This window comes from Lissotriton helveticus, chromosome 3_1 (assembly GCF_964261635.1).
Source record: "Lissotriton helveticus chromosome 3_1, aLisHel1.1, whole genome shotgun sequence".
Classification (NCBI taxonomy): Eukaryota; Metazoa; Chordata; class Amphibia; order Caudata; family Salamandridae; genus Lissotriton; species Lissotriton helveticus.
This window is the reverse complement of record NC_136061.1, coordinates 1,103,399,502-1,103,419,000: the sequence shown is the minus strand read 5'-3', so window position 1 is coordinate 1,103,419,000 and position 19,499 is coordinate 1,103,399,502. Positions and strand designations below refer to the sequence as shown.

At 49.4% G+C, this 19,499-nt stretch overlaps 1 protein-coding gene and 1 long non-coding RNA gene across 4 annotated transcripts in view; both read right to left on the bottom strand.

The window, feature by feature from the left end:
- The window catches only part of WDSUB1 (WD repeat, sterile alpha motif and U-box domain containing 1), a 321,017-nt gene that overhangs the window by 27,704 nt on the left and 273,814 nt on the right, over positions 1-19,499 (bottom strand). The window lies entirely within an intron of this gene.
- On the bottom strand, positions 6,500-6,938 carry LOC144823303 (uncharacterized). Its single transcript, XR_013608764.1, has 3 exons — positions 6,853-6,938; positions 6,619-6,756; positions 6,500-6,517 (listed from the first exon to the last, which is right to left on the bottom strand). It is a non-coding gene; the product is annotated as an uncharacterized LOC144823303 (long non-coding RNA).

Here is a 19,499-nt window from a genome sequence, read left to right as displayed (position 1 = left end):
ATTTAACACTGTCCCATTAAGGCAGGCGTTGGGCCACGACTCTAGATGCAGTGCAGTGACAGCTGAATACATTTGACGGTGAGGTTGAAGGGATTAATAAAAAAATGCTTTTTATTATTCATCATAAAGTCATCATAAAATCTTTATTTCGGTATAAATACCATAAAGGCACAGATAAAAACGTATAACAATGATACAATTAGATGATATTCACAATTAAACATAGCAAATAATTTTACAAATCACATTAAAAACTAGGGCAATGGTTAAATTACTGATAAAAAACACGAAACAAAACAAAATGAATCATTTGACTTATGTGCCAAACTTAACCCTGGGTAGTTAAAGCTCTGCGGATGCGCCACATGGCTGCTAGGAAATGCGAGACGGCAAAAACAATAGGTCCGGAGGTATCAGTCTTTAGTACTCCAAGTGCATATACACACTGCCGGAAACCAAGATTTTTACACAATGGGACGAGCCAGTACTTCCTGGGTTTGTGATATGCAGGACAAAAAAAGAGAAGACATGTAACTCCGATTCACTATCACATTCACAAAGAGGACATTTTTTCGGGGCGAGCATTATCCAATTACTAGTAAAGGCTCGTAAAGGTAATACTTCATGCCTCCATTGCACATACAATTTTCTGGCTACAACAGGGTAGATGACATCTAAAAATCGTTCGAAGTAATACGTGTCTTTAACCATAAGAAAGGAAACAGTTCTAGAGCCATTTTTGGGATTACACAGGGCCCCATTCAGATTCTCAGCCAATATACCTTCGTGAGCATGATGGCCGAAATCTCTTTACAGCCCCGCTCAGGATCAGTCCATAGGATAGGGAGTCCCAGCCTTGTGAATTCCTTCTTGATGAAGGTAAGCCAGGGGATTTTGCATGCGCCTGTGCAAATAAGTATTTCTCTGAGCTCCTGTCAGTAATTAATCAGCTCCGGTGTGACCCAGAGCCGGCGCCAATACCTTAGTGGTTTTAAGGCTAGCTCCTCATCAATTGGCCTAATCCCCATGTCAAGTCTTAAAGGATGGAGCGGGGTACTGGAAGGAAGGGCTAGCAAATGCCTTAAAAAATTGTTCTCAACCCTGGTGATTTTGGTTTTATTACAATGTCCCCATAATTCGCCACCATACATGCTTGCACCCCTGGCTTGTGATTTATAGACCTCCAGCGGTGGTCCAAGTGGTTTTGTCATTGACACATTGGATAGTCTGAGAATTCCACCCAATAGTTGGGGAAGTTTTAGTTGAGATTTGGTTTGCTGGGGGCCCCGCGACAGGTTCTCATTAATCGTGACCCCCAGATAAACAAAAGTGCTTACCCTTTCCAGTCTTGTTTTGCCTAGAATAGGGTTCGGTCTTGTAGTTCTAGACGGATTGAAGATCATAAATTTTGTTTTCAGCGAATTGATCTCCAATCCCAGAGCAGTACAAAATTCTACAAAACAATCCAATGTTCGCTGGATGCCCATTGGGGATCCGGAGAGCAAAAGGGTGCCATCGGCGAACATTATCGCCGGTACCCTATTCCCGGCTAACTTAGGCGCATCATTGTTCTGCACTCCATTTAGATGCGCGATTACCCCGTTGACATAGAGGCAAAACAGGGTCGGTGCGAGCACACAGCCCTGTCTTACCCCCCGGTCAACGGGAAATCTAGATGTCAATTTGCCACTCTTCCCGCATCTAACTTGGGCAAAGTTGGCCTCATGTAGACTCATCAGGACTGAAAGGAGATGAATGGGGATGCCCAGCTCGAGAAGGACACTCCAAAGTTTGCCCCTGGGTACAAGGTCAAAGGCAGAGCGAAGATCAACGAATACCATATAGAGGCTGCCACCCTCTATACGCACAGTTTTCCAGTGCAAAAGCACTAGTCGAAAAATGTGATCCACGGTGGAGGTATTCTCCCTAAACCCTGCCTGATAGGGGCTGAGTATTGCAAACTCCTCCATCCAGTCCTGTAGCCGGTCCAAAATAAATCTTCTGCGGCACGTCAATGAGACTGATAGGTCTGTAATTGGATAGGAGCAGCGGTGAGCCCTTTTTAAAGATAGGGACTATCTCTGCTCCCAGCCAAGTAATAGAGAGCGCCATACCTCTCAGAATTGCATTGAAAACAATCCGGAGATAAGGACCCCAAATGTTGGGCTGGTGCTTAAAGAGGTCGCCCGGGATTTTGTCGAGGCCGGGTGCTTTGTTTGAGGCAAGTTTGTTAATAGCAGTACACACTTCGGCCACCGTTACCTCGCACTCCTCTGGCTGGATGGTATGCGGGCCAAGGGTAGATAAATTAGCAGAATCATCAGGGGGGGCCTCGCTGGAATACAGAGCCCAAAAATGGTCTTCCCATACTTCTGGCGCTAAATTAGGTTCTACAGCTGTTTTAGGTTCACCTGAGCCGGTATTAATTATGGACCAAAATGTCTTAAAATCTTTGGTATTTAAAGTGGAGGATAAACTAGTCCACTTTTCCTGTTCCCACTCTTCGTTCGTGCACTTAGTTAGCCTTTTGTAATGAGCCCTCCTATCTTTATTACAGTTCTATTGTTGTCTTTAAGAGCCAACAATAGCTCCGACTTAGCTTTCCTGCACGCCATATTGTACCAGGAAAAGCAAGGGGCCCCATTTCCCTTCTTAGACTCCCTAGGATTCAGTACCTCAGCCAGGTTAGATACAAGGTCCCCATGGAGGACCTCTAACTGTGATAGAAAATCAGAGGAAGGTGGTAGATCAACTAGGACTGCAACCTCTGACAAAAAGGGAATTGCCAAACTATACAATTTCACTATTTGTTCTGGGTTTTCCCTAAATCTAGACCATCTGACTCTATGCCTGTTATTGGTCAGGGTGAGATTATTAACACCATCACCCGTCAGTAGAGCTCCACTCTTGCCAATCTTGGGCAGGCCCATTTCTAGAATTAGGGCATTATGGTCGCTATCCACTCTTGTCATCACAGTGAGATCTATTGCCTTAGGCCAGAGCCTAGTTTCCAACAAGATGTAATCAAGATGTGACATTTGTCCCGGTTTATTATATGTACATTTGGCTGGGATGTCCGAGGGAGTACGGCCATTACATGCACGTAGAGAGTGAGTGATAGTTAATGCCGTAACCTGTATGGCTAGTGGGGTCCATGCCCTAGCGGGCGGGGCCTGGGTCATGGGAATTGACCAGTGGTCATCCTCTGCCATTAAGGCACCTTTACTGAGACCCTCTAGGGTCTCAAAATGGCAGTTCAGGTCGCCCCCTACCAACATGTGAAAATCATTCAGGATAGTTGAAATAAAGGAGGAGAGGTCATCAATAGTGCTGGACTCTCTGCCTATGCTAACAGGACGCAAGTAAACATTAATCAATGCTAGTTTGTAAGCATTTGGCCAGGCAAGAACCACACATTGGATGTCTCTGGAGGAGGTATTGAGTACTGTAGCTTTGCAGCCCAAGTGAGATCCCACCCAGATTGTGAGGCCACCTGAGGGACGACCTCTCCCTCCCCAAACTGCCCGGACATAGAAAGAGGCAAAGCCCACCCTGAAATGCTCCATTCGTGCCCAGGTCTCCTGAGAAAAAGAACGCGCCATTTTCGTCCACAAAGGATCCCCATTCTGGACAGGAGAGTTTATTAGATAGTCCTGCCAGGTTCCAGGACAATAATTTTATTACCTCTGCATTTAGCCCATGTCTCTTCTCTCAGTTTGCTCCACATTTGCCTCCTCCAGTAGGCCTGCTTCACCCAGAGGTCAAGGCATGGGATTGCCCTCCTCAGTAGGGTCGGCTACAGACTCCCCAAGGGGTGGGCAGCTACTTGGAGCAACTAAAGTCAATGTGACCACCTCCCAACTTTCGCCCCTCCTATCCCCTGATTCTTCCTGTGTGTACCTTCCTAGTTCGCCCCCCTCTTCCCACTCTGCCTCGGAAGCTGCCCCATTTGTACCCCCAGGATTATTGTCCAGTTTGTTGGAAATCAGTCAATCCACCGTGTTTAGGCAACTGAATCTATTGTGTAGGCAAACGGCCTCGGATACCAGAGATTCTCTGGGCCTTCCCTGGCTAGAGCCTGTCCTTGATGAGGAACCTACCAAGTTCCATACTGAATCTCTACCAAGACTAGTGCGCGCGGGAGCCGGGGGATAAAAATACGACAAGGGGAGACACTGAATGGCTGACACGGGTGTGGGCTGCTTCCACTGGCATACATGAGACACTATCCGTGTGTCCCTAGTCTCCCATGAGGTCCTTTGTTCTATGACCCACCCATGCCACCCTTCGAACAAACAAAATTTCACTTGTGACATTTGGCGGTAATGGTCTATTTTTATTAAGCCAATCAGTAACTTTGTTCTTTAGTGGGATATGTGTCTCTTCGTTACCATTCGTCAGTGGTGGTACCCCTGCTAGAACTCCTACAAGAGGGCTACATTCTGGGGGTAGATCAATTTGTATACTTGATGTTTTGGTGCTACATTGGGGATTTAAAACAACAATTTGATTATTTCTAGGTTTATCCTTGTTTTGGCAATACCCGTCCTGCCCATTCGCAGCTGGCCCAGGTTTGGCCGGTTGTAGACTCCCAACCCCCTGGGCCCGCCTGTCCGGCCCAATCGTAGCTGGCCCAGGTTTAGCCGATTGTAGGCTTCCATCCCCCTGGGCACTTTGATGGACTGGCAGTGACCTTTCTCCACTTGTGGAGTTAACACCTGGTGGAGTTAAAGGTAAGTGCTCAATATTAGTATTACTAAGGCTTGCTAGGACCCCAGAGTTTTGGTCTACGGCATTAGTGAGCGTATGTAAGTTTGCTTCGATAGCTGCCATTCTATTAATTAGGGGCGATAGATTCACTTTTTCGGCCCTTTTGAGGTGGTTTCTAAATTCCAATCAGGTGTTTATAATGGAGAAGGATTGCTTGACTTTTATAATTTGTCTTTTGGCTCTTTTCTGTCCATAGAGATGAGTATGAGAGGTACCCCTTAAACGGATGTTAAGGGAATTAGGGTTAACCAACCGTAGATAAAGAAGAGATTCCCTTGAACTGGACTAAATAACACTAAAGCTAGAAAGTCAAAAACAATAACAAGATTCACGTGTATAAAAAGAATTCTTACAGTTTATTGGTAATACAAACATTTAAAATAGTGGACAGTTAAGAGACCACTCAACACTGATTAAAACAAGATAATGACAATAAAAGATACACTTAATATTCAATATTGACCAGCAAAATTGAAACAAAAAGACAGAAAAAAAGTAAGACATTGGATTCGTACAATACTGGGTGTATATTCGTACTCTATTTTTGACACCTAAATTATGTATTCTATATTATAGTATATCAACAAGGATGTCCGAGTTGTGAATTATACTAAATGGTGCGTCGACGCGTTTCGGTGGTTTTCCACAATATTCTCCACCTTTGTCAAGACTACATATAATATCTGTCGTCGTGTAGGGGTCAATAAAATCACCCTAGAAAAATAGATAGAACCAACATAAGTTGCAGTAAGTACATAACAGTTTGTGGTTGTCACAGGCAGTTTCTTTTCTGTCTGAGAGATCTGTAATAAGCAGGTAACAATAGTACAAAGAAATTTATAAAGTCCTCCCTGGTACAAGCTCAGAAAAACAAATACTTGTATTTCTTTTCAATAATAGCAGATCGACATGCATTGCTTGGTTGGATGGAGACTAACTATATGTTTTCCCTGCCCTTGGTCTACTACATTCTATGATGCATTGTAGCAAAACATGTATATACATTTGTCTCAAGTACATAACAGTTTGTGGTTGTCACAGGCAGTTTCTTTTCTGTCTGAGACATCTGTAATAAGCAGGTAACAATAGTACAAAGAAATTTATAAAGTTCTCCCTGGTACAAGCTCAGAAAAACAAATACTTGTATTTCTTTTCAATAATAGCAGATCGACATGCATTGCTTGGTTGGATGGAAACTAACTATACGTTTCCCCTGCCCTTGGTCTACTACATTCTATAATGCATTGTAGCAAAAAATGTATATATATTTGTCTCACTGAATCATTCATTTTCCTAGGTTTTGCTGGTTTATCCTTATCACATTTGTGAGAGATCCCAATTCTCTTTAAACTCTTCATTTGGGAAGGAGCTTTCGTTTTTTTGTTACTGACGTTTTTTATGTTAAGATTGATAAAACTGTAACTTTAGAAAGACCTATATTTGTAATTGGTACTACATTGATTCCGTATACCAGATTAAGAAACCAAAGTCTATAGGTTAATACCTATATATTCCGGTTGGTGTCATTTAAAATGAGCAGGAAATTGTATACTCGGTATTTCCTCTTTGATTTTTAAATTGCCTTATAAACCTTAGTATTTGTTAATATTAAGTTACCTTAGGGTTTGCTTTTTGGAAATTGTTGGGTATCAATTGTTATCCAAATCCGAATGTGGTATATCAGAGAGATTTGCTAGCTGCATGCATCCATTTAATATCGTAAAGTCTGGCTAAGAGTAAAATCGTCCTATAGGGCAAAAAATATGATTGTAATTAAGGTGGACAAGAGGTATATATATCTTAATCAAAACAGTAGTATTTTTTGTAGTTATCCTGATTCTCGCATACCTGGTGCTAGGACATTAAGCGTTGAATATGGGCATTCCGAAATACTTAGGCCCCATAAAGCGTTCAGTCTTCTTTTCTTGATCTATTAAAACCCAGAGGCGCCTGTGTCATGTCCTCGCGGTGTGAGCTTATGGTTCTCTAAGGTTTGGGACATAAGTAAATGAAGGGCCGTTAGAAGTGGAGCGTAATTTGGAACCAGCTTCCTGTGTTGCCGAAAATTCTACAAGTGCTTACCAATTCAAGCGCAGAGGACTGCCTACTTCTCTGGTTTTGTAAGGCCCGTTTGGTTAAAATGCCAGGGGTGCTTGCATCATGTTTGTGCGATGAAAAGGGGATATTTCCCTGGAGATCGGGACAAGAAAATAAAGTCAATTAAAACGCGGTTGTCAAATGGCTCCCGGTTTTTTCTCTGACTTCGTCTAATTCAATCCTAGTATTCCTATTGCCGCTTACCTGATAAGGAGCGAGATACTGCCTTCTTCTCTGGTTACCTGAAATGAGCAAGGGGAGATGAAAAGCTGTATTTAAGTACCTAGTCTCCCACCTGATAGGTCAAGTCATGGGCCAATTAGAAAGGTGAGTTTCGAGACGCCGGATTTGCATACGCCGACTTGAAGTTCTACGTTCCGATTGGCCGGTGTAGACGGCCCGTGTTGTAGCATTTCCTGATACCGGCTCTGACACTTGATAGGTCTAATTCGCAACCAATAGAAAAGAGCTATTTCCGGCCAAAATTTTTACATTTACCGGCTTGTACCTCTACCTTACGATTGGTCTAAATAATGGGCCTATGTTCTGAAGGTTGCTGAAACTATTTAGACCACGAAAATACACTGGCAGTGATCGTGTAGTTTACCGAGCAGTGATGTTACAGTTTAAAGTTAATGTAATCAACATCATGGGACTCTCAGTGTTCCGGTTATTTACAGCGCAATAAAGGAGTTAGTTGACGCTCTTTTCTGTATTTGGGAAATGATCGCAGGCTTACAGGACCTATCGAAAGGAAAAGATATTTACAAGGGGACAAAATCGATTTTTTTTTTTTGCAGTGCTAAAATCCTAAAGGGGTAGATTAATCACTTTCAGAGAGGAGAAAGAAATTCTTTGTTAACCTTTGCGTGAGCAATTTTGGTAGGGGTTTGTCAAGGGACTAATTTAGGATGCTAGTACTTCTGTGTTGGAACAGAGAACAGAGGGTCTAAATGCATTTGGTCCAATCCTCCCTGGTATTTAAACCTTTGAGGATGGTATTAAGGAAACAGAAATAGAATTGTTCACGAGTTTTTCTTAGTCTGTCAATGTCGCCGCCTCGTCTAGTGGTCCTGATCTTCTCTAAAATATACCATCGCAGATCATCACAGGTGTGATTGTGCTGGCTGAAGTGCTCTGTTAGGGGTGCATTGCACTTGTTTGTGCGTATAGCCGATTTGTGCTCCAAAACTCTGAGTCTGAGTTCTCTGCGGGTCTCCCCCACATATCCGGTATCAGGAAATGCTACAACACGGGCCGTCTACACCGGCCAATCAGAACGTAGAACTTCAAGTCGGCGTAAGCAAATCCGGCGTCTCGAAACTCACCTTTCTAATTGGCCCATAACTTGACCTATCAGGTGGGAGACTAGGTACTTAAATACAGCCTTTCATCTCCCCTTGCTCATTTCAGGTAACCAGAGAAGAAGGCAGTATCTCGCTCCTTATCAGGTAAGCGGCAATAGGAATACTAGGATTGAATTAGGCGAAGTCAGAGAAAAAACCGGGAGCCATTTGACAACCGCGTTTTAATTGACTTTATTTTCTTGTCCCGATCTCCAGGGAAATATCCCCTTTTCATCGCACAAACATGATGCAAGCACCCCTGGCATTTTAACCAAACGGGCCTTACAAAACCAGAGAAGTAGGCAGTCCTCTGCGCTTGAATTGGTAAGCACTTGTAGAATTTTCGGCAACACAGGAAGCTGGTTCCAAATTACGCTCCACTTCTAACGGCCCTTCATTTACTTATGTCCCAAACCTTAGAGAACCATAAGCTCACACCGCGAGGACATGACACAGGCGCCTGGGTTTTAATAGATCAAGAAAAGAAGACTGAACGCTTTATGGGGCCTAAGTATTTCGGAATGCCCATATTCAACGCTTAATGTCCTAGCACCAGGTATGCGAGAATCAGGATAACTACAAAAAATACTCCTGTTTTGATTAAGATATATATACCTCTTGTCCACCTTAATTACAATCATATTTTTTGCCCTATAGGACGATTTTACTCTTAGCCAGACTTTACGATATTAAATGGATGCATGAAGCTAGCAAATCTCTCTGATATACCACATTCGGATTTGGATAACAATTGATACCCAACAATTTCCAAAAAGCAAACCCTAAGGTAACTTAATATTAACAAATACTAAGGTTTATAAGGCAATTTAAAAATCAAAGAGGAAATAGCGAGTATACAACTATCTGCTCATTTTAAATGACACCAACCGGAATATATAGGTATTAACCTATAGACTTTGGTTTCTTAATCTGGTATACGGAATCAATGTAGTACCAATTACAAATATAGGTCTTTCTAAAGTTACAGTTTTATCAATCTTAACATAAAAAACGTCAGTAACAAAAAAACTAAAGCTCCTTCCCAAATGAAGGTTTTAAAGAGAATTGGGATCTCTCACAAATGTGATAAGGATAAACCTGCAAAACTTAGGAAAATGAGTGATTCAGTGAGACAAATGTATATACATTTTTTGTTCAAATCTGTTTTTATTGTGAACACAGCGATAAGCCTACAACCCCATTTCAGGGCCGGCCGCGCAGAGAAAAAAAGACCAGTAGGCAGTATTAACCAGGGGAGGTGGAACCATTAACACAGCGCTCTGCCTACAACCCCTGGAGGGGCCGGCCGCGTGGCTTAGGGGAGAGTATAACAAGAGGTGGTCAGATGACGGCAATGCGTCGGTGTGCGGGGGAGGCGCGCATGTAAGAGAGAGCAATGGTGCCACATTTTCAAAGGCCCAACAGGGACCGAACTGCCCCAAAGAGGGGTGAAAGCCAGAGTGGCAAGTAGGAAAGAAGAAAAGTCAGAGGAGGAGTGAGCAGTAGCGAGGTGGAGAGGGATCTGGGGGGGGTGTCTGCAGTCGCCAATATGGGATGGAAAGCGCAAATCGGCACTGGGGGAAGCGATTAGGTGGCTAGCCTGCTCGGGTCAGCAGGGATGAGGGCATCCTCAAACAATTGCAGGGCGCGGAGCCTGGGAGGCATGTGGCGGGCATAGCTGATGGAGCACAGGTATCGCACGAGGGGTTCCCACACTGCCTTGAAGCGTATCCCCCGTGATTGTATCCGCGCCGTGAGTAGCTCCATAGTCAGGACGTGCCAGAGGCGCACGAACCAAGAGGCTATCGGCGGTGCCTCAGCCCGCTTCCAGTATAGAGCAATGAGTTGCCTGGCTGCACCTAACATGTGGAGGGAGAGGATCCAGTCGCTGCGAGTGAGGGCCCTAAGTGTGGGGGGTCGAATGCCCAGCAGGAGTGTGCAAACCTCTTCAGGGAGGGGAAAACCCAGCACCTTCTTAATGTGACTAAGGACCTCCTTCCAAAAGACATCTAGGGTAGGGCACGACCACCAGATGTGTACGAAGTCGCCAGTCGCAGTGCCACACCTCCAGCACAGCGGCGAGGAATTGGGGAACATTTTGCTGAGTCTCAGGGGAGTGTAGTACCATTGTGTTAGCATCTTGTACGCGTTTTCCCTCTGCGGGATGCTGCGGTAGGTTTTGGGGATGTCGTTCCAGAGCCGAGTCCATTGAGATGGCGTGATATCAGCGCCAGTCACCGACTGCCACTGCCTCTGATAAGGATGTGCAGGCGGAGCGACGGGGTGTTGCAATATGTTGTAGATCTGGGAGATGAGCCGTTTCAGTCCCCCGAGGGAGCGTGCTAACTTCTCAAACGGGGTATATGCCCTGGTAGCAGCCTGATACATGTCGTCTCCCGAGAGCCAGTGGCGTAGCTGCGCATACTGTAAGCTAGCGGTGAAAGGAAGGCCAAATTCGTCCCTGCAGTCCAGCCACGATTTAGGCGACCCACCAAGAAAGAGATCCCCTGCGACCCTGCAGTCTCCTTGTGTCCAGCTCTCGAAGGCTCGGGTCTGGGCAGCAGGGGGAAAGTGCGGGTTACCTGCAATGGGGGTGTGTGGAGAGGGGAACGTGGTTAGACCCTTGGGCACTGCCACTCTGTCCCACACTTCAAGAACCGTCCGTGTGGGGACCGCCATATATGCACTTCTGGAGCGCGCCACACGCGGTAGCCAAGGTAGGTCCCATATGGTGCGTCCCGTGACCACTCGGTCCATGTGGAACCAGTGCTTGTCGCTTTCGCGTGCACCCCATTCGATCACAAACCGGAGATGCGCCGCCCAATAGTAGTGGAGGAGATTCGGGCAGGCCAGTCCACCCCTCTCTCTCGGCTCCATGAGGACTTTCTGTGAGAACCGGGGCCGTTTGCCCCCCCATATGAAGGACGTGAGGTCGCGTTGGAGGGTTCTGATGCAGTGAATCGGGATCGGGGTGGGGAGGCACTGGAAAACATACAGGATGCGGGGGAGGACCGACATCTTGACAGCGTTGAGCCGCCCCAGCCAGGAAATCATCAAAGGTTTCCATTTCCGCAGGTCCGCCAGAACTTCCTTGCGGCAAGAGGCCCAGTTCCTCGGAGACCACGAGTCGAGGTGGGGTGTGAGGTCTAGACCCAGATATTGAATGTGGTCATCCGCCCAACGGTAGGGTGTGACCCCCTTCAGGAGGGAGACCTCCTCTTCGGGGATGGTGAGGTTAAGCGCCCAAGATTTGGTGTGATTAATTTTAAGGCCGGACGCCTGCTCAAACAGTGAGAGGGCTTCGTGCACCGCTGGGAGGGAGACCCGAGGATTCGTAAGAGTAAGAATCAGGTCGTCCGCAAATAGCGCTACCTTGTTAGAGCGCCCTCCGTGGGGGATACCATGAATATCAGGAGTGCGCCTAATCAGCTCCGCCAATGGCTCGACCGCAAGAGCGAACAGGAGCGGCGAAAGCGGGCATCCCTGCCTCGTGCCCCTGTGAATCGAGAGCGGCGATGTCAGCTGACCGTTGACCCGAATTCTGGCCTGTGGCCCAAGGTAAGGGGCCATGCACCTGGAGATCATGGTAGGGCCAAGACCAAGTTTCGTGAGGACCGCCCGTAGGAAGGTCCAGTCGACCCGGTCGAATGCCTTTTCTGCGTCCAGCGAAAGGAGGCAGGCCGGGATTTTCCAGTGGTGCACCTTTCCCACTAAGTGTGCCAGCCTACGAACGTTGTCAGCTCCCTGACGGTCCCGTATAAATCCCACCTGGTCCGGGTTCACTAATCCCGGCATGTGCGGGTCTAGCCGCTTGGCCAGGATCTTAGTGTAGATCTTGAGATCGGTGTTAAGGAGGGCGATGGGGCGGTAGGAGGCACATAGGTCGGGATCCTTCCCAGGCTTGGGGATCAGGGCAATTTCCGCCAGGCCCATATCAGGGGATGGGCCAACGGTATCAGAGAAGGAGCTGTAGAGCCGCAGCAGATGCGGGCGAAGTTGGGCCAAGAACAGGCGATAGAAGGTCAACGGCAGGCCGTCCGGCCCCGGGGTTTTCCCCACAGGGAGGTCTTTGACCGCTTCTGTTATTTCCTCCTCCTGCAGGGGCCCCTCCAGCGTGGCCGCACAAGCAGGGGACAGTGGAGACCCCCCGAAGTCCGCGAGGACGGCCTCTCGCGCCTCCGCAGAGGTGGGCTCCTCAGCATACAGGGAGGAGTAGTAAGCGACAAATGCGGCCTGTTTGGCCTTCTCTGAGGTGGCACTGGTGCCATCCTGCCGCTTGACATTGGCAATGTGGGCCCTAGCTGCGCGTGCCCGCAGCCTGCCGGCCAATAGACGACCAACCTTGTCCCCTCCCTCGTAATACCGTTGCTTGAGCGCTAATAGGGAGTGTTCCGCCTTGTTGGTGCGCAGGGCGCGGAGTTGCCCCCTGAGAATGGCGAGAGTTCTCTTTGACGCCCGTGAAGGGGAGTCCCGGTCCCGAGACTCCGCCTGCTTGATCTCGCTAGCCAGGTCGGTTTCCATCTGGAACGCTTCCTTGCTCCGCGCCGCCGCCAGGGAGGTGATATGCCCCCGAATGGTGGCCTTGAAGGCATCCCAGACCGTATGAAAGGGCAGGTCGGGGGTGTCGTTAATGGCGAAGTAAGAGTCTATGGCGTCTCGGATGCTGGCGACGTCATCCGGATCCCGGAGGATCCTCGGCGGGAGCGCCCACCTGCGCTCACGAGTGGCACGGGTCAGGGGGTCCTGCAACAAAAGCTCCACGTGAGCGTGGTCCGACAGGGAAATGTCGGAGATAGTGGCAGCCAAGGAGTCTCGGGCCAATTCAAGGGAGGTGAAGAGATAGTCGATTCGGGAGTATGTCCGATGGGAATGCCAATAGAAGGAATAGTCCCGGGTCCCCGGGTTGTGGTAGCGCCACACGTCCACTAGTCCCAGGTCTGTAAGCTGCGTTCTAAGGGCAGAGGACATTGCTCCCGCGCCGTTAAAGGGGGTTCCCGCCCGATCTAGCTCAGGGTCCCAGACAAGATTGAAGTCGCCGCCCAGGATCACATTATTTATTTATTTATTTAATGGCATTTGTAGAGCGCATGCAATTACCCGTAGGCGTCTCGGCGCTGATATGCAATGCTGTCTATCCCTGATCAGAAAGTTGGTGACTGGGTTTACTGGTTGAATAACCACGTCTTCAGTTTCCTTCTGAACTGGAGGAGTGTGGAACTTATTTTAATGTGGTTCGGTAAGGCGTTCCAGATTTTGGGAGCTGCGATAGAAAAGCGGCGGTCACCCCATGAGACTGTTCTGCTTCGTTGAACCACCAGTTGGTTAAGCGAGGAGGAGCGGAGTGTTCTGGACGGGTTGTAGGGAGTTAATAGCTTTTTGAGAAAGCCCGGTCCTTGATCCTGCAGGGTCTTGTAGACTATGCATAGTGCTTTGAATTTAGCCCTATTTTGGATGGATAGCCAGTGGTAATCTTTCAAGGTGTCCGAGATGGGGGCAAACTTGGGTTTCTTGGATAGCACGCGTGCTGCTGCATTCTGCACAGTCTGAAGTTTTTTCATGACTCTGCTTTGTGCATTGAGCAATAGACCGTTGCAGTAATCCAACGATGTCAGGACCAGAGAGGTCACTAATGTCTTGGCTGCTGAGTCTGGTAAATAAGGGATAATCTTTTTTATTATTTTGAGCTTAAAATGGGCGTTAGCTGCCACCTTATTTGCATGGGCCATGAAACTAAGCTTGTCATCAAAAGTGACTCCTAGGTTTCTGACCTTAGCGGTGGGGGTAGGAGGGACACCAAGAGCCGATGGCCACCAAGCTGCCGACCAGGCTGGCAAAAGGTTGCCAAAGATCACCACCTCAGTTTTATCGGAATTGAGCTTCAGGCAATTTCTTGCCATCCACTCACCGATAGCAACCATCCCCCTTTGGAATCTTTCTGCCACCTCCTGTCCATCGCCCTTTATGGCCAAGACCAGCTGGGTGTCGTCAGCGTATGAGGTGAGGCCCATCCCGTGTGCTTTGATGACACTAGCAAGGTCCGACACATAGATATTAAATAGTGTCGGACTAAGGGATGAGCCTTGAGGAACCCCACACGGCAACGACAGATCCGCTGATTGAAAAGGACCCATGGTGACAGCCTGGGTTCTGTTGGCCAGGAAAGAGGCAAGGAGATCCTTAGCTGTAAGCTGAATACCCATCCTTTCGACACGGTCGACCAAGATCTTGTGGTCGACCGTGTCGAAGGCCGCTGAGAGATCCAGGAGGACGAGCAGTGCTGTTCCTCCCTGATCACGGATGAGTCTTATGTCATCCGCTGCCTTAATGAGAGCGGTTTCCGTTCCATGGTGTTTACGGAAACCAAACTGTGTATCATCCAGCAGGTTATGACTCTCAATAAATTCTGAGATTTGGTGGTTCATGGCCTTTTCGGTGACTTTTGCTAGAAAAGGGAGACTCGCGATAGGGCGATAGTTTTTTAATTCACTTTTATCTAGACCAGGCTTTTTTAGCAGGGGTTTAATCAGCGTGTTTTTTAATGAGTCAGGGTAAATTCCGGATGTCAGTATAGTATTACAGACATGTGTAATAATGGGAATGACTGTGTCTGGTACGGTTGCGATCACCGAGGTTGGGCAAGGATCCAGAGCTGACCCAGCTTTGATCGATTTTACTATGCCCTTAATTTGATCCATGGTGAGGGGTTTAAAGTTGGTCATGGTGTTTTTCGGTATGATCATTGAGGATATAGCAGGACTACTAGCCGGGTCAGAGTTAAACGCTTGGTAGATGTCATTGACCTTTTTGAAAAAGAACTCGGATAAGGCATCACATAGTGCTTGTGATGGGGGGGGGTTAAGATCCGGGGTATTTCCAGAAAGGGTTTTAGCAATGTTATATAGCTGTCTGCTAGAATTTTTCGCGGTCTCTATATTAGTGGTGAAATAATGTTTTTTTGCTGCTACTATCATAGCTTTATAAGAAGCAAGAGCTCGTTTATATTTTTCCTTATTTTCGCTGTCATAAGTTCTTCTCCAGTGCCGTTCTCTGTTCCTAGTTAGTTGTTTTTGAATTTTTAGGTCTTTTGTGTACCACTGAGCTTTAGGCAAGTTTCTGTTCTTTGACAGAGATTTGATAGGTGCCAACTGAGTGGTAGCTTCGGCCAACCATTTCTGAAATTGGTTGGTGGCGATATTGGGGTCAGTGGATAGATCCGGGATGGTGTTGTTTAACAACATCGTAAGGTCATTGGAGTTGATGTCCTTCCATGCTTTGAAAGTGCCACTGTTCGTGTAAGCAGCCTTTTTTCTCGGCGAGCCTTTGATGGTGAGGCTGCTAAGAATGACTGAGTGGTCAGTCCATGTCATGGGGAGAACTGAGGCTATGCACAGACCTTCCACATTTGAGAAAATTCCATCTAGCGTATGACCTGCCTGATGGGTAGAGGTCGTGACCAGTTGACTAAGACCCATTATTTCTAGGTCGGATGTAAGGGAAACGGTATCCTTATCGCTGCTTTGCTCCAGATGGAAATTGAAGTCGCCCATAATTGTGGTAGATTCTTCTGTAACTATAGACTCAGTGATGTTACTAAGGTTATCAAGGAATGCTGATCTGTTCCCAGGGGGTCTATAGAGGAGCACTCCCTTGAAGTTGTAAGTAGGGGACAGCTTTATATTAAAATGCATAGCTTCACATGAAGTAATGGGTATAGGCGAGGAACGAACTTCCAAATGGTCTCGCGCTATAATGGCTAGCCCACCACCTTTCCCTTTGGGCCTGTCCTGCCGATAGGCACTGAAGCCTGAAGGAACTGCCGTAACATAATCTGGGGCAGATGCCTCATCCGACCAGGTCTCTGTGATGTAAAGAACATCTAAATTGAGATCACTGATGAGATCAGCTATTTCCTGACAATGCTTGCTCAGGGAACGCGCGTTGATTAGCGCCATGGTCACGTGAGTGTCTTTCTCAGCACCACGGTTTTGAACTAGGTTGGTTGGATTCGAGAATACGAGTGTAGTATTACAATGTTGGCATTGTGTTTGTATCTCTGGTAACATTGTGGAGAAATCGTATTTGGTACATAGAGGGGCATAGGAGGGACCAATCTCCAGCAGTGTACTCCGGTTATATGAGAGAGGTGGGCCAGCGGTTGTGGCCCTAGGCCCGGTCCCGGCGCGGACGGGCGCAGACGGGCTTGCCTCTGGCGCGCCTCCGGCGCGCCCGCTGCGCGGACGGGCGATGTTGCTGTTTTTATACATACTTTGGACTGGGCGGTAGGAGGGTGGGAGGGGCGTCGAGCTCTCCGGCGAGCCTGCCCAACCTAAGATGGCTGCCAAAGTTGTGTTGGGATGTTCCCTGCGCCTCAGTTGATCGAGGCAGTGGAAAGGGGGTGCCCAGCGAAGTAATCTCGCTGTGGGGGTATAAGGGAGGTATTAAAAACGCTCCTATTAAAATATAATACAATTTTAAAACACAATTCTCAGTAGCTCGTTTTTGATGCTAAAAAGGTGCAAGAGAGCACAGTAGACCTCCGGCTTCCGCCTCAGAGGGAAACAGCAATAGTAATTACTGTCGCCCGATGGGAACTGTTCCCGCAGAAGCGCCTGGAGGTATTTGTCCTGCGACTGGTTGGGTGCGTACACACATCCTAGAGTGAACTGTGCTTGTCCCATCTGTACCGTGGCTCGGAGGAAACGCCCGTCAGCGCTTTTGAAGGGTTTCACGGGTCCCCGCCTAATGCCAGCTCTACAGAGGATCGCCACCCCCGCTGTCTTGGTGTCAGAGGATGCCCAGAACTGTGTAGGGTATCTGGGGTGCGCCATGCGTTTGATGTCTCCCCTGAGAAGGTGCGTCTCCTGGAGGAGGATAATGTCAGGGGAGTGGTGTAGGAGGTAGCGCCATATCTGCTTACGCTTGTTAGGGGAGTTGAGCCCTTGGACGTTGAGGGAGAGGACCTTCAAGGGCGTATGGATGTTCGCTGTCATAGCACTAAGGGGGTGTGGAGTCGCGCAAGACCCAACATAGCAGACCCACCCGCAGACAGGACAGCGGCAGCCTCATCTCGCCTCCAGCGCGCCAACCCCCGCGGGACCCACCCCGCCACCCCTTCGCAGGCGCGGGGAAAGAGTGGTAAGAGAGGGCAGTGAAGGGTAAAGTAGGAAGAGGAGAGAGAGAAAAAAGAGAAAAGGCGCAGAGAAGAAGCAGAACCAAAACAGGCCAACAGGGCCAGTGTACATTGTCCCAGATACCGGACATCCTCTACCCGAGGGTTTGGATGAACTCAGGAATGTCACTTCCTACGGGACAAAGGGGGGGAGCGAAGATCTGGGTAAGTGGAGTAAGATTGAGTCGTCTCAGAGCCCGTCCACCCCGCTGCTCCAAGGTAGTCCGGGGGCGTGTCAGGCCGTGGGGCCACTTGGTCCATTCAGGCGCCAGTGGGGCGCTGGGGCTCCTTGATGCAGTACATGGCCTGGAGGAGGCAAAGGGTATCGTCCATTCCTGCAGACCCCCGCGGGTGGGGGGGGGAGAGCCACGGATGTGGCCTGCCAGTGAGAGGGGGAAAGCCCCTCCTCCAAGAACAGTGGGGTGAAGTCTCCATGATGCATGAGGACACATCGGGGTGCCCAATGGGCGAGCGTATGCTCAGGGCATCTGTGAGTAAAATAGCAAAGGTCAGTGTTCTTCCTCAGCCGAGGGGCGATCCCCACCCTCAGATCCAGAAGCGAGGAGCTGGGAGGCCTGTTCCTCGCGGTCGCCCTCAAGAGAGCGGATGTGTGCGATGATGTCCTGTTTGGTCTGTGAGGCAGAGAGTGCATCCACCGGGGGGGACCGTCGACGTTTGCGCACAGTGGACCATTCTGAGCGTGGAGGGGCCTTCTCCAGGTGGGGAGGTCGGGTTGGACTGTGATCCGGGGACTCCGGCATGCCTAGCAGTTGTGCCGCTTCCTGATAGGACCTGAGCGCCCTGCGCTTGTCCTCCCACCTGAAGATGAGCGCGAAGGGGTGGCCCCACTGGTAAGAGATGTTGAGGGTCCGGAGTCTCTCCGTGATCGGGCGGAAGACCTTTTGTCTGTAGAGGGTTGAGGGGGCCAGGTCCTGAAAGATCTGGATCTTGTGGCCTTCGTACCTCAGGTCCGGGTTGTCTCTAGCCGCCTTCAAGATGGCCTCCTTCTCAGTGAAATAATGAAGCCTGGTGACGATGTCGGGCAGGAGACCCGTTCTTCCTCCCGCTCCAAAGACTCGGTGTGCGCGGTCGAGGCGCGGCGGGGGGGCGTCTTCCTCGCCCCACACCGCTTGCAGGAGTAGGGCCACATAGGCCATGGTATTAGTCCCCTCTTCTCCAAGCGGCACACCCCGTATGCGGAGGTTGTTGCGGCGTCCCCTATTTTCCAAGTCCTCCTGCTTGATCTGAAGCTGGATATGTTGTTCCTCGAGGTTCGCCACCCTCCGCCAGATCTGCTCCAGGTCTTCAGTGCGGGAATCGACCGTCTTTTCCAGGCCGTCGACCCGGTCGCCAAGGTCGGTGACTTCCTTGCGAAGTTCTTTGACGCACGTATGGACCTCCGACCTGAGGGAGCCAATCTCAGTCTTCAGATCAGCCATGAAGGAGGACATGAAGGCCTGTGTCACCGGTGGGGAGTCGGCTGGCGGTGGGGGTTTCCCCCCTGAAGACGATGATGGGCCCCCGGAGGATGATGGCGAACCCGCCTTGCCCCACATGGAGGCCACTGATGCTCCTCTGGTCGTCGTGGGCGGGGGGTCTGGCCTGGTCCCCTTGCCGCGGGTCATGGTCCACTCAGGGCGGCAAAAGGCGGTGGGGGGCAGGGTCAGTTGCTGTGGACGATCCCTGGTCAGCGGCGGGGGATATGCTGTGTGAGGCCGCACTGGTGCCCCGCGTTCCAGCCGTCCGGGTCTCACGATCAGGGGTTCAAGACCACGAGGCTAGAGAGAGCGGTGCGCGCCGTGGCCCTCACGAGTCCAAAGCCTGGACGGTCCGCCAACAGGACGCGGAGCGCACTCAGGCAAGAGAAGGCCAGGCTGTAAAGAGGTCGCAGGAGCGGAGGTAGATGGCGCAGCCGGGGAGGCAAGGCAGCGTGGAGGTAGAGGAGGCGTCAGGGGGGCGATGGCAGCAGGTGCTCCACTACAAGCAGGACCCGGGGCCTACAGGCGAAGGGCCTCCTACGGCTCGTGGCGTGGCTCAGCCTCCCGGTTTCGACTGTGTCAGGGCCAGTCCCCAGCACGACCCCCAGCCGGCTCTGCAGCGGCAGCCGAGGAGTGATC